This window comes from Sminthopsis crassicaudata, chromosome 2, assembly GCF_048593235.1.
Source record: "Sminthopsis crassicaudata isolate SCR6 chromosome 2, ASM4859323v1, whole genome shotgun sequence".
Lineage (NCBI taxonomy): Eukaryota > Metazoa > Chordata > Mammalia > Dasyuromorphia > Dasyuridae > Sminthopsis > Sminthopsis crassicaudata.
Window position 1 is genome coordinate 438,399,976 of NC_133618.1, and position 23,452 is coordinate 438,423,427.

The 23,452-nt window shown below is 36.2% G+C and overlaps 1 protein-coding gene and 1 pseudogene across 1 annotated transcript in view; one reads left to right on the forward strand and one right to left on the reverse strand.

The window, feature by feature from the left end:
* The window catches only part of CHMP4B (charged multivesicular body protein 4B), a 62,431-nt gene that overhangs the window by 9,939 nt on the left and 29,040 nt on the right, over nt 1–23,452 (forward strand). The gene's annotated exons all lie outside the window — the stretch shown is intronic.
* Nucleotides 19,800–22,395, reverse strand: LOC141557163 (motile sperm domain-containing protein 1 pseudogene; annotated as a pseudogene).

Below are 23,452 nucleotides of genomic sequence, written 5' to 3' on the forward strand. Positions count from 1 at the left end.
ATCCACATTCAGACTCCATGGTTCTCTTTCTGGATGCAGATGGCATTTTCCATCCCAAGTCTCTTGGAATTGTTTTGAATTGCATTGCTGAGAAGAGCCAAGTCCATCACAGTTAATGGTGACATAATCTTGCAGTAATTGTGTACAATGTTCTCCTGCTTCTGTTCACTTCACTCAGTATTAGTTCATATAAATCTTTTCAGGCTTTTCTGAAATCTTCCTATTCAACATTTCATATAGAATAATAATATTCCATTACATTCATATACCAGGTATATATATTTTAGTAATTTTATTTGTATAATTTCAAATTTCTTTCCAAAATGGTTATACAGATTCATAACTCTACTATCAATCTCATTAGTGTGTGCCTGGCTTTCTATAATCCTTTCAATATTGACTTTGACCATCTTTTGTCATTTTTGCCAAATTGCTGGATTTAAGGTGGAATCTTAGAGGTTTATTTAATTTGCATTTCTCTTATTATTAGTAATTTGGATTATTCTTTAATATTAACTGTCAAGAAAAATTCAGTGATGTGAAAATTGCCCCTCAATCAGATGTTTGTACATATTCAGACTACCAAATTTTCCAAACAAAGATCAGAATTAGTGAATGACTACAGTAGTGTCTCAACATTTTCAGGGCTTATAGGTAGAGGACTCCCCTGATTATGAAAAACCCAGATCATATTTATTTAGCATAAAAAACAAGTAAACATCCATTAAAAAACTTGCAGTTTCTATGGGAAATTGATTAGTACAGTCTGTACAGCTGCTGGTGTAACTGCAGCAACTGCTTCAAAAATTTCCTTCTAGGTAAAGGATACAAGATACTGAGATCACTATGGGAAAAAAATTATGTCAATGAAGTTGAATGGTAGACAAAAAAGGGGGTGTTCCCAAAGAGAGTGCATAGTTAGTAATTGAGCACACTAAAACTTTTAACAAAATTTAATTGTTTATAGTAAACTTATATAGTATATTTAGGGTAGTAAATAATAAAGTAGATTATAATATACAAACTTTATCATTTATGACTTATTAAATTTTTAAGTTTTCTTTTCATATGTGCATCATCTACATTTTATGTACTATACTACAAATTTTCAAAAATTCCCATTTAATTATTAATGGCCAACCTAAATAATCAAACCCAAATGTAAAAGTCTACAAATGTTTGAGGGATGACTGTAGGGAAAAAAAAATGAAAGCTTTGGTATTCAATTAAAATAACTGTCCAGAGCTATTTAAATAAGGAATTGATCATGAAAAATGGTAACAGAAATAACATCAAACACTGATTATCATAATTTTATATTAAAAATTAGGTTAATTGCCACAGTGAGACCAAAGGAACCCAGAAAATGTCTTAATCAGCAACATTTTGCTAAACTTGCAAAACAGAACAGGAAGCCAAAGGCAGCACCAGATTAGAATATGACCTCTTTTGTAAAATCTTATAAAGTAGGAAGATGGATGATCATGAACAATATTATCTCAAAAAGTAGAATAAAACAGTGAAAGATAAAACTAGCTTAAAGGTGGGCAAGAGAATGAGCTAATTAAAGTTATCTAAAAGTCATTTATGGATGAAAATGGAAGGATTAGAACACACAGAAAGTGGAACAGGTCTTCAAAGATGTTTGTAATAACCTATTTTCATCACTACCGGCAAAGTATCATTATTGTCATTTACATGCTAATAGATCAGATTGGAAACTCTAGAAAGCAAATTGGGGAATAGCAACTGGATTAGATAAAAGGTAAATAGAGATGATCTGTGCTGGAAGTGACATCTATCATGTAATTTGAAAATTAGAAATAAGGGGCAGCTAGGTGGTGCAGTGGATAGAGCACCAGCCTTGAATTCAGGAGGACCTGAGTTCAAATGTGGTCTCAGACACTTAACACTTCCTAGCTGTGTGACCCTGAGTTAAGATTTGCCCCAGTTGTCTCAGGAAAAAAAAAAAGAAAATTAGAAATAAATGGGTGATTTTTTTTTTTAAATAGGTGATTTTACAGAATTTCTCTGAGTCATATAACAGGGAATTGAAAGAGAACACTGTGTTTAGAACATAATTAACTAAGCTCAACTGTAGTTTATCCTGCCCATAACACAGGAAAAGACGAAAGGATGCAGAATGGAAAACTGATCCATTAGTATGTAAATGTGGGATGGAGAATGTACTTGGATGAATTGAGCCTGGGACTTCCAACTGTACCCCCATCCCCACCCCCTTTATGGAGTTCCTCTTGGGGAGGGGCCCCTTAGACTTTGTCACTCTCAGATGGCTCCTTATGCTGCAACTTCCCTCAATTCCTTTTTTTCTTCACACCCTTGGAACACGCCTCTGGCTTTTTTCCTACTTGGGAAGGGCCCCAAAGTGGCTGTCCTTCATTCCTCTCCTAAATCTACTTTTGGCTATGCACATTGCTGCTGAGGTCCCTGCATGAGCATGTTCTCACACCCCCCTGTATTTTATCTCCTTTTTATGTGTTGTTTTTCTCCATTAGAATATAAGCTCTTAGAGAGCCAGGATCTGTCTTTTTGTTTGTATTTTATCTTCCGTACATAGTATAGTAGCTGGAATTCTGCAAGCACTTAATAAATGCTTCCTGCTTGCTTGCCTCAGGAATTGCAAAGCCTTTTTAATGAACCCAAGTTCCTCCTAATAGCAGCCTTTTATTGGTGTTGCTGTTTTGGCTGTGAGACATGGGCTATAATAATTTCTTGAAGAACTAAAAATGAAGTTAACCCAGAAAAGGAAAGGATATAAGTAGGCTGCAACATACAACCAATGAATAGCTTTGAAAAATAAGAAGAAAAAACATTATGGAAATGGAGATAGCAAAGGCAAGAGCTACCAGAAAGCTCCATTGGTATCCTCTTGTTAATAGGAATGGAAGAAATCCACTGTCACCTGGAATGGACCTTCCTTGCCATCTCATGAGAGGAGATGGACAGATTATACAGATTAGGTAAGAGTGGCAGGATGAGCGTCTGCCATCATCAGAGGGAACATTCTAATTTAGGAGCTCACACATCCATTTGAAGGCAAGGTATTATTGCCTTCCTATCAGACTTGTCATGAGGTGCTTTGTAAAATCTTAAAGCAGGGGTTCTCAAACTACTGCCAGAGGGCCAGATGCGGCCAGCTGAGGACGGTTATGCAGCCCTCCTGGTTATGGCAAATGGGCTGAGGGGCGGAGACAGAGTGTGAGCTTTTATTTTTACTATAGTCCGCCCCTCCAACAGTCTGAGGGACAGTGAACTGGCCCCCTATTTTAAAAGTTTGAGGACCACTGTTTTAAAGCATTATACAAAACATAACGTTTGTCATTACTTTTTTTCTACTTACCTTTCTCTAAAACCTTTTTAGCAAAATATGCTCACTAACTTGGTTAGAGAATGCAAAGGGAATTTGCAACAGTTTAAGGAAGTGTATTCCCGGAATACAGGTTGATGAAAGTATATTACAAACTTTTTATTACTCAAACAGCCCTTGTTCTGCTCATTTAGCCAATCTGGTTTTGAACAGATTGCTGTTGTTTCATTCTCAGGTTGTGATCAATATACCCCGATACTGATTTTCCTTCATATTTTCTTAATAAGCCACTTTTCTATCCCTTCAGTCTGAGATAAATGTCTTATTTCCTATAGTTATTGAGGCCTTTCCTTGGGCCTGATGACCACTCCAGGCAACCCTCTAGTCTCCTGTGTGATTAATCTTATATCCCATTCTCAGAAACTCTCCTTAAATTACCTATTTATTTTCTGGAAACAGCGTTTGATCACAAATCCCTTTTCTCTCACTTCTGCCTTACATTTTTCAAACATTTGAAACAAATTGTTTTAAAGATGCCCTTCCCATTCATTTCCAAATATAGCCTATTCTTCCCTTCACTCAACCAGTTTTGCCTTGTAACAAAGATTTACAAAACACAAAGCAGTTTAGCAAAATCAACTACTATGTTGACAACATTTTAACAGCTTATGAAGCATTCTGTACACATAGCCTCCAATGAAAGATGAATTTTTTCATTTCTTCTCAGGACTTGGTCATGGCTGTTATAATAACACAGTATGTAGTTTCATGTTATCATTCTTTCCATTTACACCATTGTGGTCATTGTATATATTGTTTTCTGGTTCTGCTGCTTCATTTTGAATTATTTCTTATAAGACATATGTTCCTCTGAATTCCTTCTGGTTGCTATTCCTTAAAAAAAAATTATATTAATATTTATGTAACATAATTTGTTTAGCTATTCCCCTGTTGAAGGGCACTCACTGTTTCATTTTAGCTAACAATAGTTCTGCTTATAAATATTTTGGAATAGGCAAGGTCTTTTTTCTGTGTATCTTGATCTATATGACTAACATTAAAATCCTGTGAGTCAAAAGGGTAGAAGGATTTTAGTGACTTTTTCTTCATAATTCCTAAATGTTTTCCACAGTGATTAAACTATAGTTGCATTGATGCTTGTCTTGCCATACCCCTTTTAGCACAGACTATTTTCATTTTTGCCAATTTGCTGGGTATGAGTGGTTGAATGGTCTGACCCAGAGTGGTTGTCCGTGTTTTCATGTTAACCTGCCACGTAGGCTCCTGGGAATTGCTCCAGAGACCTGTGCGTGGCCTTGTGCTGTTTAACATTTTTTATTAATGACTTGGATAAAAGCATATTTGGCATATTTCTCATATTTTTAGATGACACATAGTCAAGTGGGATAATTTATACTTTGGATGATGAGACAGGATCTAAAAGATCCTAACAGGATAGAACTTGGGATGATTCTAATAACATTAAATATACTAAGGATAAATGTAAAGTCTTCCTAATTTAATTTTAAAAATTGCATTAATATGTGACAAATGGTAAGGCATGGTTAGATAGTTATTTGTTTAAAAAGACTCTTGGATCTTTAGCTGGAAGGCACCTGAGTGGTCAGGTAGTCCAATTTTACAGATGAGAAAACCCATGGAGATTATGATTCATCCAACAGTTACAGGCATGGTAAGTGTCAGAGGTGGAATTTAAACCCAAGTCCTTTGACTGCAGAGGCAGTTCAAAATAAGATCATACATAGCCCTAGCAGACTGCCAGTGCATCATTTTAAAAATTAAAAAAAAAAGATGGGAAATTTTAATGCAATTAAGTTTTTAAAACCTTAAAAAATTTAGTGGACTTGAAGTTCAGATGGCAGCTAAAAAAGCCAAAGCAAATTTAGGTTTCATTACAAAAAGTCATAGCTTATAATTGAGATGATGGCTAAGCCAGTTTAAAATGGAGATTCTTATTTGATTATAATGTATTGATGTGATAATAAAAAAGTATATAAATGTGTGGTTTTCTAAGTCAATATGTGGCCATAGGAATCCTTATGTATTTTTTTTTTTTTTTTTTTTTTTAAGGCTGGGGTTAAGTGACTTGCCCAGGGTCACACAGCTAGGAAGTGTTAAGTGTCTGAGACCACATTTGAACTCAAGTTCTCCTGAATTCAGGGCTGGTGCTCTATCCACTGCACTACTAGCTGCCCCCTTTCATGTATGTTTTAATGGCCTTGTTTCTCTTTGAATTTGACCTTATTGGTTTACAGGATGAGGAAGGTGATAAAAACAAGGATTTTAAAATATCATATGTTGGGTAATGCATTAAAAAAAAAAAAAGCCTAATCCCGTCCTTGCTCTCAAGGAATTTAGGTTCTATAATCCCATAATTCTGTGTTCTTGTCAGACAACATCTAGAGCCTTTTGTTTAGTTCTGGGGGGAAATGTTAGTAAGAATGTGAGTGTAGAGAAATGGGTAGCCAGGATGGAGAAAGGCTTTAAGTTTGTGTCACTTGAGAATAGATGGAAAAGAGCTAGAAATATTTGTCCTGAAGAGGAGTTGGAGGACACATAGCTGTTGTCTTCAGATATTTGAAGTGTTTTCATGTAGAAGAGGGATTAGATTTGTTATTTTTGAACCCAGAAGGCAACTGCCAGAAGCAGTGGGTGGGAGTTGTAAATACTTAAATTTAGACTTGATATTAGGAAAAAAAATTCATAAAAATTAAGGGCATCCATAAGTAGAGTGGACTATTTTGGGAGGGTAGTGATTCATTTTTGGATATGTTGTAGTGAGAATTCTTTTTTTCAGGTGTAGTTGGACTAGAAGTCTACTGAAGTTCTTTAAACAGCTACAATTCCCTGTTTGTGAGAGATATACACTTCAATGACTTAACCACGTGCTGAAGGTTTGTATGAAGCTTCCATTATGGGATTCCATTTCTGTCATAGTGGTCCTTAGTGGCAGGAAATCTTGCTTTTCTTTTCCCCTTAAAGTGACTGTAATAGTCTTAAGAAAAACATGAACATATGAAGTTCATATCACTTTATATATTAGCACATGAATCAGGGTGCATTTTAAAAGAGACAAGGGATCTTAGACCTGACTAAGGTGTCCATTTTGAGGAGAGTCAGTCTGAGGCCTTTGCTGGGTGTGGCTGCACATGCCTGTAATCCAAGATAACAAGGAAGTTTAGCCTCAGGCTGGCAAGATCTCTTGAGCTCAAAGGTTCTAAGCTAGGGTAGTCTATACCCATCTGGTATCTGTGGTAAATTTAAAATTAGGATTCACCTGAGCTCCAGGAGCAGGGAGCCACCATGTTAGCTAAAGAGGTACAAAGGGGCCAGGTTGGAAATGAAACATTTCCCATGCCAGTTAGTAGTTGGATTGGGCCCGTGAGTAGCTCCTGCACTTCTAGTCTGGGTGAAATGGGGAGACCTTTAAAAAAAAAAAAGGAGGGAAGGGGTGACGTAAGGAAAGAAGGGGAGGAAGAAGAGGAGGTACATGTAGGCAGGCCAAATTTGCAGGTCAAATGAGTTGTCTGTCATTCAGCAGAATTACTTAAAACAAACCTGAAGGTTCTTGTTATTGTAGATGTTGCAAGGGACGACTAAACCAGATTTACTGTCAGGAAGATCTGAATTCAGATTTCACCTCAGACCACTTATTAGCTGCGTAATACAGGCAAGTCACTTAATCATTGCCTGCTTCCATTTTTCTGCTCTACTAACTGAGCATAATGATAGCACCTACCTCATAATAGGGTTGTTGTAAAGATATAGAAGAGAATATTTGTAAACTAAAGCATTATAAAAATGCTAGCTTTCATTAGGTTATTATAGGGGAAATAAAAGTTATACAAATAAGTCTGCAAAGTACAGTATGGAAGTGTTAAGAAAGTCACACAGTGCCCTGAGATTTTGAAGAACGGCAAGAGTAATACAGATGGGCAACAGGGAAGGCTCTCAGAAAGGGGTGGTTGCAGGTAGAGTAGGGGGAGGTCAGTTGCAGAAGTAGAAAAGCTCAGTATATATTTCAGAAGTGATTGTACCAATTTGTTTAGGGTGGTCATTGCATTACTACTCTAAAATCTGCTTTAGTTTATAGGCCAGAAAGGCCATGTATTCCTCTAGTTTACCCATTTGTAAAAATGAGGGGGTTGGATTTCTAAAGTTCATTTCAACCTAAAAACAACAAAAGCAAGAAAAAACCAGAACCCTGAATTTTAAGTGAATGTTGTATCATTCCTTATGTAATCAATTGATTTTAAACTGTAATAGCAATTGCTTTCCCTGACCTCTCATCAGGTTTAGTTGCACTATAACCTTAAGGAAAGGAACTGGTTAGGTTAAACCTCATAAATATAGGGTAACTGATTTGATTAAGAATTTGCAGAGTTGACCTATTTTGGTTTTAGAAAATCTCCAGTTCTCTTTAAGGTTGCACTTAAAAAAAACAATTATCACAGTAATCTTAAATAAAAGATAATAACTAATACTTTATGGCATGTATCAGGAGATCCAACATTAATATTAATAGGATATAGCATCTTCCAAAAGGTTGGGAATTACTAATCTAGGATAATCTTTTAACCAGATATTAGTTGGGATGCTTTTACTTCAGAAAAAGCTATTAATAGCCAGTATACAACACATAGTCATAGAGTTCCTGAGACCATGATGGATTCTTAGGAAATTGGAGCATCTGGGCCTATTCTTCAGTGAAGTGACAGAGGCCTAGAGAGAAGTGATCTGCTAGATTGTAGAAGCACTATACCAGAATGTGGGGCTTTTTACTTTCACCCCCACACATTCTTCATTATGCCAGTATGTTTGTTAACTGTAAAAGATGTTATATAATGCTCTAAAGCCTTTTTTCTTTCTGTTAGCCAGGTCAAAAGCTAGGACTGAATTAATGGCACAGGAGAGACTATGAAGGACTGTGAAGCTCCTTTGATAATGCAAGCTATCCTTCCTGGCACAAATTGAAGCTATTGTTTAAATATGGCTTTATCATTGTTGGTAAATGAGAGGAACCAATTTCTTCTGGAAGCTGAATAGAAGCCATTCCTGATGAACAAAAGCCCAGCAGTAAACAATATAAAGCAGTGAAAGTGAATATTTCTGTGAGGTAGACAGATTGAGAGAGGAACAGGGTCCTCCTTCAAGCTTCTGTATTGAACTTTGGAGAGAAAATATGCAGGAAATTTTCTTCAGTGTAGGCAGTGGAACAAGCCATTATCAGAAGACTTAATTGTAATCAAGCCTGTATTTTAGTTTATTAACTGGAGAAATTTAACAGTGATATCCTCATTACTTCAGTCTTGGACATACGTAGCTGACAGAGCATTACCCAGTTTCTGTAAAAGTTTCCTGTAAATTTTGGTACTTTTAGAAATGTGGACAAACTTAAAACTATCAGGTTTTATATTTTGACTTTTAAAATATGAAGTCTTAATTGGGCCTCCCCTCATCCCCTTTCATTCCTCAAAGCAGTTTCCTTCATTTTAGTTAATTTTAACAGTATGCTTCCTTAGTGTAATATCTTGGAAGTTATTATGCTCAGTACAAATAAAAGAAAAAAATTAATAAGGTTCTCCAAATATCTTGTTTACAGATAACCCTGGAACAGTGCAGAGGCTCTGCAATGAATTTCACAGAAGTGCAAAAAGAAATTCTTATAAAATCATTCTCACTAAAAAACCAAAATTGGTGGAAGTTGCATGTTGCTTGGATAGCAGACAGTGATCTGGATTTTCGGTTGGATCACATTTAGACATTTTAGCAAGGCTATTAATAATCCCAAACTGCCCACTGAAGTTAAAATTTGTCTCTTTAGCAATACACAGTCTTCTTTTAGTAATGTGATTTATCTGTAAATTGTGGCATGCTGGAGTCTTAAAATCATCAATGTTAGGCAATGAAGGACTAGGTAAAATATGTGAGTAGGCATAAGTACATTAGTAGCAATGATTTGTGCTCATTGAGAAATGGTATAGAAGACATCATTGATATGTGTATCTATATATGTATGTCTGTATACATATATATGTGTCCATGTATAATCAGAAAAGAAGTTAATCAGTCATATAGTAAGAAAAGATCCCTTTGAAATTAAATCTTTTGTTCAGTCAGGGGAATTGGTTGGACAGCCATAATCCCCAAGATATTAAAACGATGAGAAGAGGGGTCTTCTATAGAACCTTTTTGAGAAAACATGTTTACATGTCTCAGGTGATGAGGAGCAGTTATGATTTGCACTAGGTTAAGATTATATCCCACATTGATGCATGGATATAGAATTTATATTCCATAAGAAGAGTCATTTTGAGTTCCTGAGTCTATCAAAATGCCTCTCATATTCTTAAGAGCTCTAGCATTGATGGTGGTAGCTTCCTGACAAACCATGGTCTTTCTGGGATACTTTGAAAGTAAAAGAAAGATTTCTTTGAGAATATGCCAGGTGACAAGGGAAAGAAAGGAGCAGACAGTACAGGGCTGCTATTTTGAGTTTTTGTTTCTCTTAAAATTGTAGCCAGCAAACTGTAGTTAGGGATAGAATGGCATGGTGAGAAGAGCGATAGGTGAAAATTAGAATCTCCAGAATCCTGTTGCAGCATTATTATAGACTCACTGGGTGACCTCATGAGCAAGTAAATTTCTGTGTCAGTGCCACAGATGGTTATATTTGGAAAGTGATCAGATTAATACTTATTTCTGGTCTGTTTTATGGGGATTTGGGAATGGCTAGGTCCTTGAAAATGGACAAAGTTGATATTTATATTCATTCTTTTTTGATCTTTCTTATAAAGGTTGATTCAAGAAGATAATACGTATTCTGATGGGACCATTTAAGAATCTTAGATTACTCAATTTTATTGATCCTTTCTTTTAAAAAATATCCTTTGTAGGGTGTTTAAATTTAGGGGAGTGAAATAAGGGTTGTAGATTAATGAGAATGGGATAAGTGGGGAGAAAGGAAAAAGGATAAGATCAGGTGGAATCCATGGAAGTGTGGGGTATGCGTGGTAAGGAGGTTAAGTAATATCAAGGCAAATTAACGTATATAACTAAAGTAGAAATGAGCAGGGTTAGGGAATAAGATATACACAAACACAGTAACAATGATCACAAGTAGAATTTATTAGAAATAATAAGTAGGAGTAATAATCATTAATTTCAAAGTCATATTTTAAAAATATTCACTGGAGAAAAAATTATGCCTGCCATATTAATATTATTTTAGATGTGTGTATGTGTGAATGTCTGCCATATTAATATTGTTTTAGATATATGTGTGTATGTAGGGGGGTGTGTGTGTGTGAATATTGGGAGAGGTGGAGGGGAGAGAAGGAAGAGGGACAAAATATAAAGCAAAAAGAGTTAACACTGAGAACAAAAGAAAATCTACAAGGAAGCAAAGAAAGGATGGACAATTATTAATATTCATATATTTTCTTGAAATTTATTGTTACATGTTTTGAATCCTCCCTGATGTCCTGGGCACATTGACAGTGTTTTGTTTACTTTTTTTATTTTTTTTAATTTTGCATTTAAGTTTTAAATAAATGCATTTTGAAAATAATAAATACAAATGACAAAAAAAAAGCATTCTTTGTTATGTGACTATATGGAGTGAGGGAAGGAGGAAGATGAATTATAGGGGGTTTATACAAGGTATGAATAAAAAAATTAAAAAGAATCTCATATTACATCCTCATTTCTTGCGAAAAGTGGAGATAGCATTTCCTCACCTCTCTGTTTTGGGAGATCTAGGAGCAATGGCCATTTACTTTGTCTGAATTGCAATAAAATTGTAAAATACTAGATTTAAGTTTTTGCTGTGTTCAACAATTTTAGCCCCATTGCCTCTTTTTTTCTCTCCAGGTCTCTTGGGTCTATTGTTACTTTGTGGCACTTACCCTGGATACATTGATGAGAGTAAGCATGGTATAGTTAGAGACTTGGAGTTAGGAGAGCTAAGATTCAAATTCTGCTTCAGACCATTACTAAATGAGCGCCCATTAACACACTCCCTCTGCTAATTAACCTGTTTCCTTATCTGGAAAATAGGGATAAAAATGTCTGAATCATTCTTTCAGTCAGAGGCCTTTTTTGTTCCAGGGAATATAAGTTCAAAGAAAGAAATAATCTGTACTTGCAAAATAGTTTATTGTATTTAATTATTTTGTATTTTTAAACTATATTGTATTTTAGTTTGCAAAGGAACGCACTGGCAATTGGGGTAATTGGGAACAGTAACTTGTAGAAAAAAACCTATATTGGATTGCTTGTTGTCTAAGGGAGGGAAAAAAATTTGGACACAGGTTTTGCAAAGGTGAGTGTTGAAAATTATGCATGTGTTTTGAAAATAAAAAGCTATTATTTTTTAAAAAGGAGGGGAAAAGGAAAAAGACAGGGTCTGGAATGCATCTTAAAGGAAGAGGACTCTGAGTCAAAAGTAAGGGGATGGGGAGGGAAGAGCTATGTGTGAGGTGTGGAGGATGTCTGATACAAAGGAGATATGGAATATTAGTGAGTGGAGCAGGGAAGGCCAATTTGGCTGAAATGAAAGGGAACAGTAGCCAGTGAGGCTGGAAAGACAGGTTATGAAAAGCTAAATAGAGTAGTTTATATTTTTATCCTAAAAGCAATAAAAGCCACTAGACATGGTTGGATTAAGAAGGCATATGCTAATATTTATACTTAAGGAAAATTACTTCAGCAGCAGTATAGACCATCAACTGGAATGGAAAGAGATGAGGCAGGGAGATTAATAAAGAGGTTGGAATAATCTGGCTAAGGTGATGAAACCTAAACTAAGGGGAAAGTGGGATTGGAGGGAAAAAATAAGGTGAGAGTTGCTGTAAAAATGGAGATGGCCATATTTAGATATGGGAATTAAGGGGAAATGAGGAATTCTGGATAATGCTGAGGTTATGAACTTGAGACATTGAAAGGATGGTAGTGCCTTTGCCAGAAATAGGGAAGGGTTTGGAAGGAAGGAGAGAATGTTCAGTTTTAGAACTTAGGATTTTAAAATGTTTTCTGGACATCAGTATAAAATGACCAGTAGGCAGTTGGTGATATGGGAATGAAGTTCAGGGGACAGACTTGGGCTGGAGATATAGATATGAGTTATCTGCTTGGAGATGATAGTTAAATTCATGGAAATTGTTACCAAAGACTTATATATAAAGGGAGAGGCAGAGAGGACTCAGAACAGAAGCTTGAGGAACATCCACAATTAGGGGGCCAGGATCCAAGTGAATTTTATCAACATAAAGTAATAGTAGTATAGAAGATCAGAGCTGGAAAAGAACGTAGGATAGGAATCATTTAATCCAAAATCATTTTACAGATGAGATGAGGCAGGTTCGGGGTACAAGGAGTCAAATAGAGCTCTCCTGCAACCCTTTTGATTCAGTACAAGGATACAGAGCTAAAATGAGATCTAGTGGCGGCGCAGAGTCCCTTGTAAAGGAATTTACAGACCTGAAAACCTAGATTGATAAAAGAGGTTTATTATGGGGTTTGGAAGTAAAGTTAAAGTTTAGTTAGTAAAAGGTAGAAATAAAAAGGCACCGGAAATAGGATTCCAGTGGACCAAGATTCTTGGCATGACAGGTGTAAGGCTGCCATGTTAGGAACCTCTGCAAAGAGAGACAGCTCCAGCTTGGCTCTTTTATAATGAGAGATTTAGCCAAAGGGGCCTGTGGGTGGTGTCCCTAGTTGGCTCAGATCTGGGTGGGGGTTGTGAGAGCCCAGATCTCCTATTGGAATTCAAAAGGGTGCTTTTGACAGGATTTGTGAGTCAAAGGTCCTAGATTCTTGATAATGCATCTGCTAGGAGGGTCTGGGAATCAGAAAGGAATAAATCAGTCTGAAAGGATTAATTTCCCAAAGGGACCACAACCCACATCATTCCCCGAAAGGATTAGTTTCTTAAAGGAAGCACAACCCACATAAAGATCAAATCCTAGAGAATTGAAGTGACTTCTTTGAAGTCACATAGTGAGATTCCTATTTCTTAGTGCATTGCTCTCCACACTGCAGTATAAAAATAGAATTCATATTTAATCTCAAAACAGTCTTGTGAAGTAAGCAATACACTGCTATCCCCATTTTGCAGTTGAAAGAACTGAGGCTTAGAGATTTAAATAACTTGGCTGAGGTCACATAGCTGTTATGATTTGACAAAGCTGGAATGTAGCACAGATCCAGTGCTCTGTTTACTATACAGCATTGCCTTTTTCTTTGATGATCATCCAGGTTGTCTATTTGTTTTTTTTTAAATTTGGTTATTTTAGCTTCTCTCAAGATACCCTTGGATTATTATTGAAACTAAAGAATCCGAGATAAAAGAGATAAAACGGATATTACAGATAATCTAACTTAGCAGCCCCTCACAGAAGAGGAAGAAAGTGTAGATAACATGTTCTGATGTCTTAGTGAGTCAGTGATAGAGATAAAAGAGGGACCTATACCTAACTTCTAGAAAATGCAATTCATATGGCACAATTCTAGTGTAAATATGTCATGTTTAGTACCAATTCACAGAGTTTAAAATGCCTACCTGTGCTATGGTGCTAAGAAATATTTTTTTCCCTCTGTAGAGAGGGGCAAAGTATCTTGCAGAGGACTTATAGGGACCTAAAGCCAGAAGATACTAGTCTTATCTTCTTTTTTAGCTGATTTCCCTCTTAAATCTCTAATTTGTCAATTTTAACTTATTTTTAAATTTGATTTTCAAAAAAATATTTGAATATAAAAATATCTAAAAGATGTGGAAAAGGATATTCAATAAAGGTATAGCATCAGTTTAGTTGAATGGAACTTACCTGTCCTGTGTTGATAGTGCTAGTTTATTGATCAATGTTGGGAGAACTTCTGATTTTATGTGATGGATTTTGTTCTTAGGTCACTAGGAAGCTATATCTATTGGTATCTCTCTTATCTCTCTGGATCAATTAAAATTTTTTTCAATATATTTTTAATTTATTTCATTAAACAGTTCCCAATTATATGTTTTAAAAAATATATTAACATTCATTTTTTAGGATTTTGAGTTCCAAATTCTTTCCTTCCTACCTCCTTGTACCCTCCTTGAAAAGGGTAAGCAGTTTTATATTTATTATACATATAAAAGTCATGCAAAACATATTTCTATTAGACGTGTTGCAAAAGAAAACAGACCCTAAAAAATTGCAAATAATTTTTAAAAAAGTGTTTCAATCCTCATTCAGAGTTCATCCGTTCACTCTTTGGTGATAGATATTAGGACCAATTAAGTTTTGAGAATGGTTTTAAGGATTTTTTTCAATGAATAAAAATATTTTCTCTACTGATAATCTCCCCCCGCCCCCCACAACTGTGGGGGGAAAAAGACAGAAAAAAGCCCTTGTAACAAATATGGAGGTCAGTCTAGACAGATTTCCACATTGATCATATCCTCAAAAAATGTCACTTTCTGAAAGCTGAACCCATAAAATCTCTGTTGAAAAGTAAGTAGCATGTTTCATCATGAGTCCCTTGGGAATCTTAGGTCCTTCCATAAAGTTCTTAAATCTCTCAGATTTGGATTTCTTTACAATAATAATGTCATTGTATAAATTGTTCTCCTGGTTCTGCTCACTTCATTCTGCATCAGTTCACCCAAGACTTCACAGGTTTCTCTAAAACTGTATTCTTCATTATTTCTGGAAACATAATAGTATTCCATTACATTCATGTGCCATAGTTTGTTCCGCTATTCCCCAATTGATGGACACCCTCCTTCCTAGTTCCTACTTCTTTGCTACTACAAAAAAAGTTGCTATAAATATTTTTATACTTTTCCTTTTTTTGGGGGGGGTCCTTTTATAATATGCCATGCTCAGTTTAGTGACTTTTGGGACAGGGTTCCAAACTGCTTTTCAGGATAGCTTATGCCAGTTTAAGACACCTACCAATAGTGTATTAATGTCTTTATTTTCCTGCAGTACAGATTTGTCATTTTCGTATTTTGTTAATTTTGTCATTCTGAATAGATATAAGGTAGAATCTCTGAATTGCTTTAATTTGAATTTCTCTAAATGTTAGTGATTTAGAACTTTTTTTTTTTTTAATGGTTGCTTATAGCTTGGGTTTATTTCTTTTTTCTTTTTTTAATTTATTTTAAGTTTTTATTTACCAGATACATGCATGAGTAATTTTACAACATTGATAATTGCCAAACCTTTTGTTCTAATTTTTCCCCTCCTTTCTCCACTCTCCCCACCATGGCAGGTTGACCAATACATGTTAAATATTAGCTTGGGTTTATTTCTTAGAAAACTACCTGTTTTCTAATTTTGACCATTTGTCAGTAGGAGAATGGTTCTTATTCTTATACATTTGAGTCATTTTGCTTTATATCTTGGAAACAAATCTTTACATTTTGTGCTTTATTTATTCATTGTGGTTGCAATTTTTGTGGATTAAATTTTTTTTTTTGTGGAAGAATCTTTTTTGATTCTAAAAAGGTAACCTTGTCCCCTGGAAAACAATTCTTGGAATTTCTAGCCTTAGATTATCCATTTGCTGCTAAATTTACCAGTTTTGTGACTATCATAAGACATTTCTCCTCTTTAAATGTTCTCAACTGAGACTGAATTGCTTTTAATCTGTGATCTTTGAAGGATAATGGGAATGGCAGGGCTGTTATAGGCTACCAGGGAGAGAATAGCAATCCAGGGAACCAGGCTTTGATTTCTGACCAATCTTGTCAATCCTCTATTGATTCTATCATGCTGATTCCCTGTGCCTTATAGACTGTATACTGACTAAAATTTGGAACTCTCTGGCTCATAAAAGTCCTCAGTGACTCCTTATTGCCTCTGAGTTAAAATATAGACTTCTAAATCCTAGCATTTAATACAACATACTTTTCTTTTCTGAATTTATATTATTGTTCTTCATACACAAAACATTCTGGCCAAACCAGCCAACTTAATGATCAGAATCCTCCTAATTGTTCTCCTAGTCTGAGATTGGCATGTATTTGTTTTATTATCTCTGGAACTGTTTTGGTTCAAGGATCAACTTGTGTTAAGTCCTAGAAAATTCTTTCCAGAATACCCTACTTTCCCAAGGGCTTTTTTTGTTTGTTTGTTTTATATTGGTTCTTTTACTTATTTAATGTTATTGGTACTTTTTGTTTTGATATCACGTACTCTGTCACTGATTTCTTTTTTGACACAGGGGAGAGATTATACAAAGACAAATAAGTATGTATGACAGCATATTCTGAATTCTATGTCCAGATGCCTGTTTTCTCTTGGGAGGAGGGAGATGTATTTTATGGTAGTTTTGCAGGATTGAGATAATTCATTAGAGAGCACCCCTGCTTTTTATTTTGCCCCTACTTAAATTATTAGAGTCACTATGTATGTTTTAATACTTTTGATTCCTTATTCTGGATTACTTTATATAAGGCTTTTAAAATTTATTCTCAATTCCTCATTTTTTTGGTACAATAATATTCCATTACACATTGGTATCCCAGTTTGTTTACCTGTTACCTAGTTTATAATTACACATTTTGTTTCCAGTTATTTGCTACCACAAAGAATGCTACTATGAATATTTTTTCAATATAGAAACTATTTCTTTTTATTATTGTTGATTTCCTTAGGATAAATGCCCAGAAGTGGGATTGCGTGGTCAGAGGTATGAACAGTGTAACAGTTAAGTTTCTCAAATCTAAATTGTCATTTACTCATGGGCATGAATTCCCATATTAAAAAAAAAAAAAATCAGTGAAGACACTAGTTCATTTTTCTCTCTTTTTTTATCTAGCTAGTCCCAGCTACCCTTGAACAAATAAATATTTCTGAGTTCTACTCTTTACATCATCAAAATGAAGAAGGCAGGGCTGAACCAGAGTATATTTAAAATATTTAATTAGTAATTCTAAGCTTAATTTAGGATAAATTCAGATTGAAAATATTCCTCTCATTGAAAAAACTATTTTCAGTACCACTGCTGTGTCATCAGAGTTTTCTTCATTTTTTAATTCTCTCCCATCTCTCCAAACATACTGGACTGTTTTTGTTGGGTAAATAACAGATGAGTAAGAGCTGGCTGTCATAGATTATATTACTTTGCCCTAAACCTAGGATTACATAAATTTGGTCCTTTGCTATAAGTGGCAGAGGACATTCAATTCTAGGTTGTCTTGTCATGATGGTCCTTTTTAATTAACTAGTTGCAGTGACAGTAAAGGTGGTTTAAGAGTTGTTTTTAAAGCTCTTATCAAGTAGTTTCATTTTAAAATGCCATTTTTGTGGGACAAACTTTATAACATTTTTACAATATAGCAGCAGGAGTTTTGTGTCTTGAACTCCTTTGGTAGTCTGGTAAAGCCTTATTTAAACCCCTTCTCAGAATCAAAATGCATAACATAAATACATAGGATTACCAGAAAGGGAATCAGTGATATTGAAAGACAGCAAAATATTTTAAAACCTCAAGAGTAAGAAAGATATTTGCTCTACAAAATATCTTACAAAGCTTTGCAAGACATGAGTTACCCTTCTCCCTACCCCTGTAACTGCTTCTCTTCTAATTCTAGCTGCATTGATTTTGTGTTGAAAAGCTTTTCAATTTTATGTCATCAAAATTGCCCTGGGTGGTTTTTGTTTGTTTTTTGTGGTCACTTCTATCCCTGTTAAGAATTTCCTTTTCCTCTAATTTCTTAGGTTGTAATTTTATGTTTAGGTTATATATTCATTTGGAGCTTATCATAGGTTATGGTGTATGGTGTAAGACATACATGTAAAATTAATTTGCCAGGCAGCTTTGCAAATTTTCTTACTAGTTTTGATTGAAGAGGGAGACAATGCTATCCTATGTTTTGTGGCTCTTTGGGATTTTGGTTACCTAATCTACCAACTCTTTTTAAGCCAATACCAAAATAGTTTTGATTGCTACTTTAAAATATAGCATAGGATCTGATAATGATAGATCTTTTTCACCTTTACTTTCATTTTTTCTTCCTGAGATTATTGACCAACTTGTTTTTCTAGATAAATTTTTAGTCTAGCTTTTTAAAAAAATAAAACCTGGTAGTTTGATTGAAATGACACTAAGTCTATAAATTATTTAGGCAATATTATAATTTTAAAAAGCCAAAACTACCATGGCCCAAACAGGAGCTATTATTATCACTAATTATTTTCCTTTATTTTTGTTAAGAGAATAAGGGTATATTCACTTAAGTCAAGTGATTGTATTATTAGTGGACTCCATTTGTTAGTTATTTTGAATGTTTTCTTTCCTTTCTTCTGATTTTGTTTGTAATATGCATAAAAAGATTGATGCTTTAGAGATGTGTACTAATTTACTAAAGTTGTTTCCAATTTTTTAGTTACCTTGGACATCCTTACTTAAAAGTAGGCAGTATCTTTTTCAAATAGTAATTTTTAAAATGCCCTTTGTATTATTGCTTATTCTAGTAGAATTATATGAAATAATTGGTGAAAGTTGATTGATTTCATTGGAAAGATTGTAATGTTTCTCAATTACAAGATTTGATTTTAGATATATGCTGATTATTGTATTGTAATGTTTCTCAATTACAAGATTTGATTTTAGATATATGCTGATTATTGTATTTTTATTCCTTTGCCTTTTAGTGTTTCTGAAAGATCCTTAAAAATGTGTATGTACATTTTCCATAAGGTTTATGGTGGTCAAGAGTGGTTATCATTTTATATATCATTCTCTCCAATTCTCATACATCAGATATAATTTTAAAAACTTGTAAATGAAATCCACTTAATCGCTAAGTCTATACATATTTTATGATGTAGTTCCATGGTTTTTCACTTTAAGTGAGACTCTGGTTGAAAGTCAGAATTAAAGTTAAGACACTTTAAAGGGACTATGTGGTGGAAATGCTTAGGTTGAAATGTATTACCAATATAGAACTGCATCAGAGAAGTGGTATAAAGTGTCAAACTCCAGCCTGCAAAGTTCCTCTATATAGCACAAATTAAATTAAAATGTAATTGGGAAATACCTAACAAAATAAATATATAATGAAAGATAGGTATTGTTAGTAGGTGATTTTCTAAGTCAAGATGTGGCCCTCTATTTGGGCCTGACATCATTGATATAGAGATTAGCTTTATAAGAAGAATCATAAGATTTAGTATTTGAAGGCCTTTCAGAAGTCTAGATCTAGTACAGTCCTTTCAATTTACAGATGAGGAAAATGAGGAAATTTTCAGATGAGCAAAAAGCCACTTAACTAACAAACAACCCACACACTCTTGGTATCCACAAAAGATGTAAAAGAAGACTTCTAGCATATTAAGTGGACCCCCAAATGAAGGATTTATAGGACATGGATAAAGAACTGCAGAGAATAAGAAAGCATACTTTGCTTGCAATCTGAATCACTGAAGGGAAATACCCACATTAACAAGACTTCATCAGAACACCTTATTTACTCACATTTTATTGCTTTGAACATTAAAATCATAGAACTTTAGAACTAGGAGTCGTCTCAGAAATTTACTCCAACTTCCTCTTTTACCAGTAAAGAAATTGAAATTCAGAGAGGGGAAAGAAATCACTTGCCTACTATGGCCACAGATTGAGGTAGTGACCGAGTCAGGACTTGGAACTCTGGTTCTTGAAGCCTAGCTCAGTACTTTTTCTGTTTTCCCCCGTACTTTTTTCATACCTGAAATGAAAATCAAAAAGAGTGCTTTTTGGTTCTCCCTAATTCCCAGTGTTGCTTAAAAAATTGCCGTGTTAGAAACTTAACATTAAACACCAGTACAACAACCATACTTGCTTAATAATAATTTACATTTAAGTTAAATTTTAATGCCTCAACTATCACAGCACTTCTTTAAGTTACCACCAAAACTACCACAATTATCTCAAAGTTTCAAGGACCTTAATGGTCAACTTATATAGAAAAAATTCCCTTCACTTAATGTATTAAGCAAATGGTCATCCACCCTTGAGGCAATAACCTTTTCCACTTTTGGACAGCCCTAATTTTAAAGAAATATTTCCCAACATCAAGGCTATAAATTTTCTTCTTTGCAGTACCAGTCATGGTTCCTAGCTTATTCTCACTTTTTTAAAACAAATGTTATTTTTGTTCCCCCCAACAATTATAGTTATAAAATTTTCCTCAGATAATTTTATAGGATTCATTCAACAAACGATTATAACTATCTAACATGAGCACAAGTTGCTGGCACCCTTCAAATAATTATACATCAGTTAAAATATATACATATATTACACATTTGCAAATATTTCAAATCACCCAAGTTTTTCTGTAGCATGAAGTCAAGAGGGAATAAAAGGCAGTCCACATTCATGATGATGTGAAGTTGAAATGATTTCAGCAAATTTCAGTCCTTGCTCATATTCTAAGAATAACCATAGTGATAAGACCTAAAACATAAGCAGCTACTAATTTTTGATTCACACTTAAATGAAAGTAGTGAGGCACTAGAGATTCCACTTCTCCCAGGGTGGGAAGCATAAGAGCTGCAATGCACACTATTCCCAGGAAGACAGTTAATAAACTAGGTCCAGATGAAACAGCCCTGTTTTCCGTTTGAGACAGCATCTGCTCAAAAAACACACTTTCTGCTAAGTGTTCCTTTATCCTTTTTTCCTCCTCTTCCTTTCGCTGTTCCTTGGCCGACGGCAAAAGGGTCGCAATAATCTCTTTGCGTCCTAAAGCCTTCCTCTGGCTTTGTTCGGAAACTTGTAGACGGAATTTGTCTATTACATCATAGTGACAGGGCCGGACATCTCTATGACGAATGACGATGTCCACGCAGCACTGAGGCTTCACTGCTCCCGCGGCGTCCACAACCACGTACTTGTTGGGGGTGGTGCACAGCACTTTGAACTTCAAGGCAAACTCGTAGGGATTATACAGAGTCAGCACCTGCTTGTGGGTGGACTGGTCGTCTGCATAAAAGATAAGCTCCGTAGGAAACACGAACACGGGAAGATTGCCTTCCCCTAACTCGAGCTGCCGTGGTGGCTGCTGCATTGGCGCGGAGCCCCCGGGCCGCCGCCGCCCTCCCGCGGCTCGCCGCCACTCGCGATTCCCTTCTCCGGTTCAGTTAAAAACCCCAAAGCATTTTTCCTGTCTTCCTAGACGACGGACCGAACGCGGCTCCTCGGGCTCGATCCCTCCCCCTGCGAGCGCGGGGACTACGACGCTTCCCCCCCAGTCCTTTGTCACCGACTGGGGCTGCGCTGGCTGCTGGGATACGGGAGGACCCCGTGGCGGCGGTGGCAGCGCAGCGCTGCGTAGCGGCTCTTTGGGCCGAGCTACAGTCCCGGGGAGCGCCGCGGGATCCTCGGCCGCAGGAGGGAGGGCGGTGAGGGGAGGGGCCTCTGCGGCGCAGCAGCACCAGCCGCCTCCGCCGCCGCAGCGCCCCTGCCTTTCAAAGCCCTCCTTCTCCGAGCGCACTGTGCTCCGCCCCCGCCGCCATTGGCCTGGCGCTGCTTTTTTTCTGTTCTGCATTACTTCGTAAAGATCTTTGCAGGTTTCCTTGTATTCCTCTTATTCCTTTCCCGGCATTTTATTAGGTTAATGTATTTGCGCGGACCCGTGCTCCTCTGGACAGATTCTGAGGTTAAGTTCCCAAACGTTGAAGCAGAGCGGCGGTGGAGATGTGACGAGAGAGATTTGGCTTTCTCCCTCACCTCCGACGCTAGGCTGTGTGACCGAGGGGGGGGGCAGTTAGGCATCCTAGGCGCTTATTGTTGAGCTGCTGCAGTCTGCCAAGCTCTGTGCTGAGCAAATCCTGGGGAGGAGGGGAGCAAGATGTAAGGACATCAGTGGCGAGGTAGCAGGGGTCGGTTACGAAGGGCTAAACCTGACGGAGTGTCTCGTGGTTGATCCTGGAGGTGATAGGAAGCCGCTGGAGTTAATTGAATTTGGGGAGGTGACATGGTCGGATTTTCACCTTAGGAAGATTAATTTGACAGCTGAATGGGGAGATACTTGAGGCAGACAGGCTGGCTCAGCTGTGGGCGTTTTAGTCCCAGCAGGAAATGGTGAGGTCTTCTCCCTAGGGAGTATCTGTGGAGAGAAGGGGGCGTATACAAGAAATGTGGATTGGATTTAGCTGGGGACGGGATGTGGAGCTGGTGAGAAGAGTGAGGAATAAAAGAAGACTGTTACCGTTTCATTCTGTAGACTGCTGGAGAGTTTCTTCACTGGGAAGTTACACCACCATGAAAATCTCGGATTGGTGGGAGGGAGGGGGTTGGGATGGTATGAAAATCTTCCTCCTGTTCCTGTTGTTTTTAATGTAATACTGCAACACTATCCTGTACCCAGAGGTGGATTTTGAGTCAAAGAATATGATTATCTCTTCTAATAAATTTATTTTTAACATTTTTTTAAATTTTGCATTCCAAATTCTCTCCCTCCTACTTCTTCCCTATCCACTAAGAAGGCAAGGAAAATGATATCAGTTATGCATATGAAATTATGCAAAACACATTTACAAATGAGCCATGGGGGGGAAGGCAGTAAAAAAATGAAAAAATATACTTTAGTTTGCACTCAAGGGTTCATCAGTTCTCTTTCTAGAGTGGAGAGCATTTTTTCATCATGAAGGATTGTCTTGCATTAGAGTAGCCAACATCTTTCACAATTCATTATTTCACAGATCATCATTACAACATTGCTATTACTATACTACACAGTGACCTCCTAGTTCTTCTTACTTTATTTTGCATCAATTCCTATAGGTCTTGGTGTATTTTTCTGAAACTAACAATAGTACTCCACAATTATATGCCACAACTTGTTCAACCATTCTCTAATAGATGAGCATCCCCTCAACTTTAATTTCTTTACCCCTACAAAAAGAACTATTATAAATATTTTTGTACAAATAAATCCTTTTCCTATTTCTTTGGTCTCTTTGGGGTACAAACAGTGATATCTTTGAGTCAAATAGTAGGCTCAGTTTTATAGCCCTTTGAGCATAGTCCCAAATTGTTCTCTAGAATAATTAAACTAATTCATCATCTCGACAACAATTTATTAGTGTATCTATTTTCCCTCATCCCCTTTAGCATTTATTTGACATT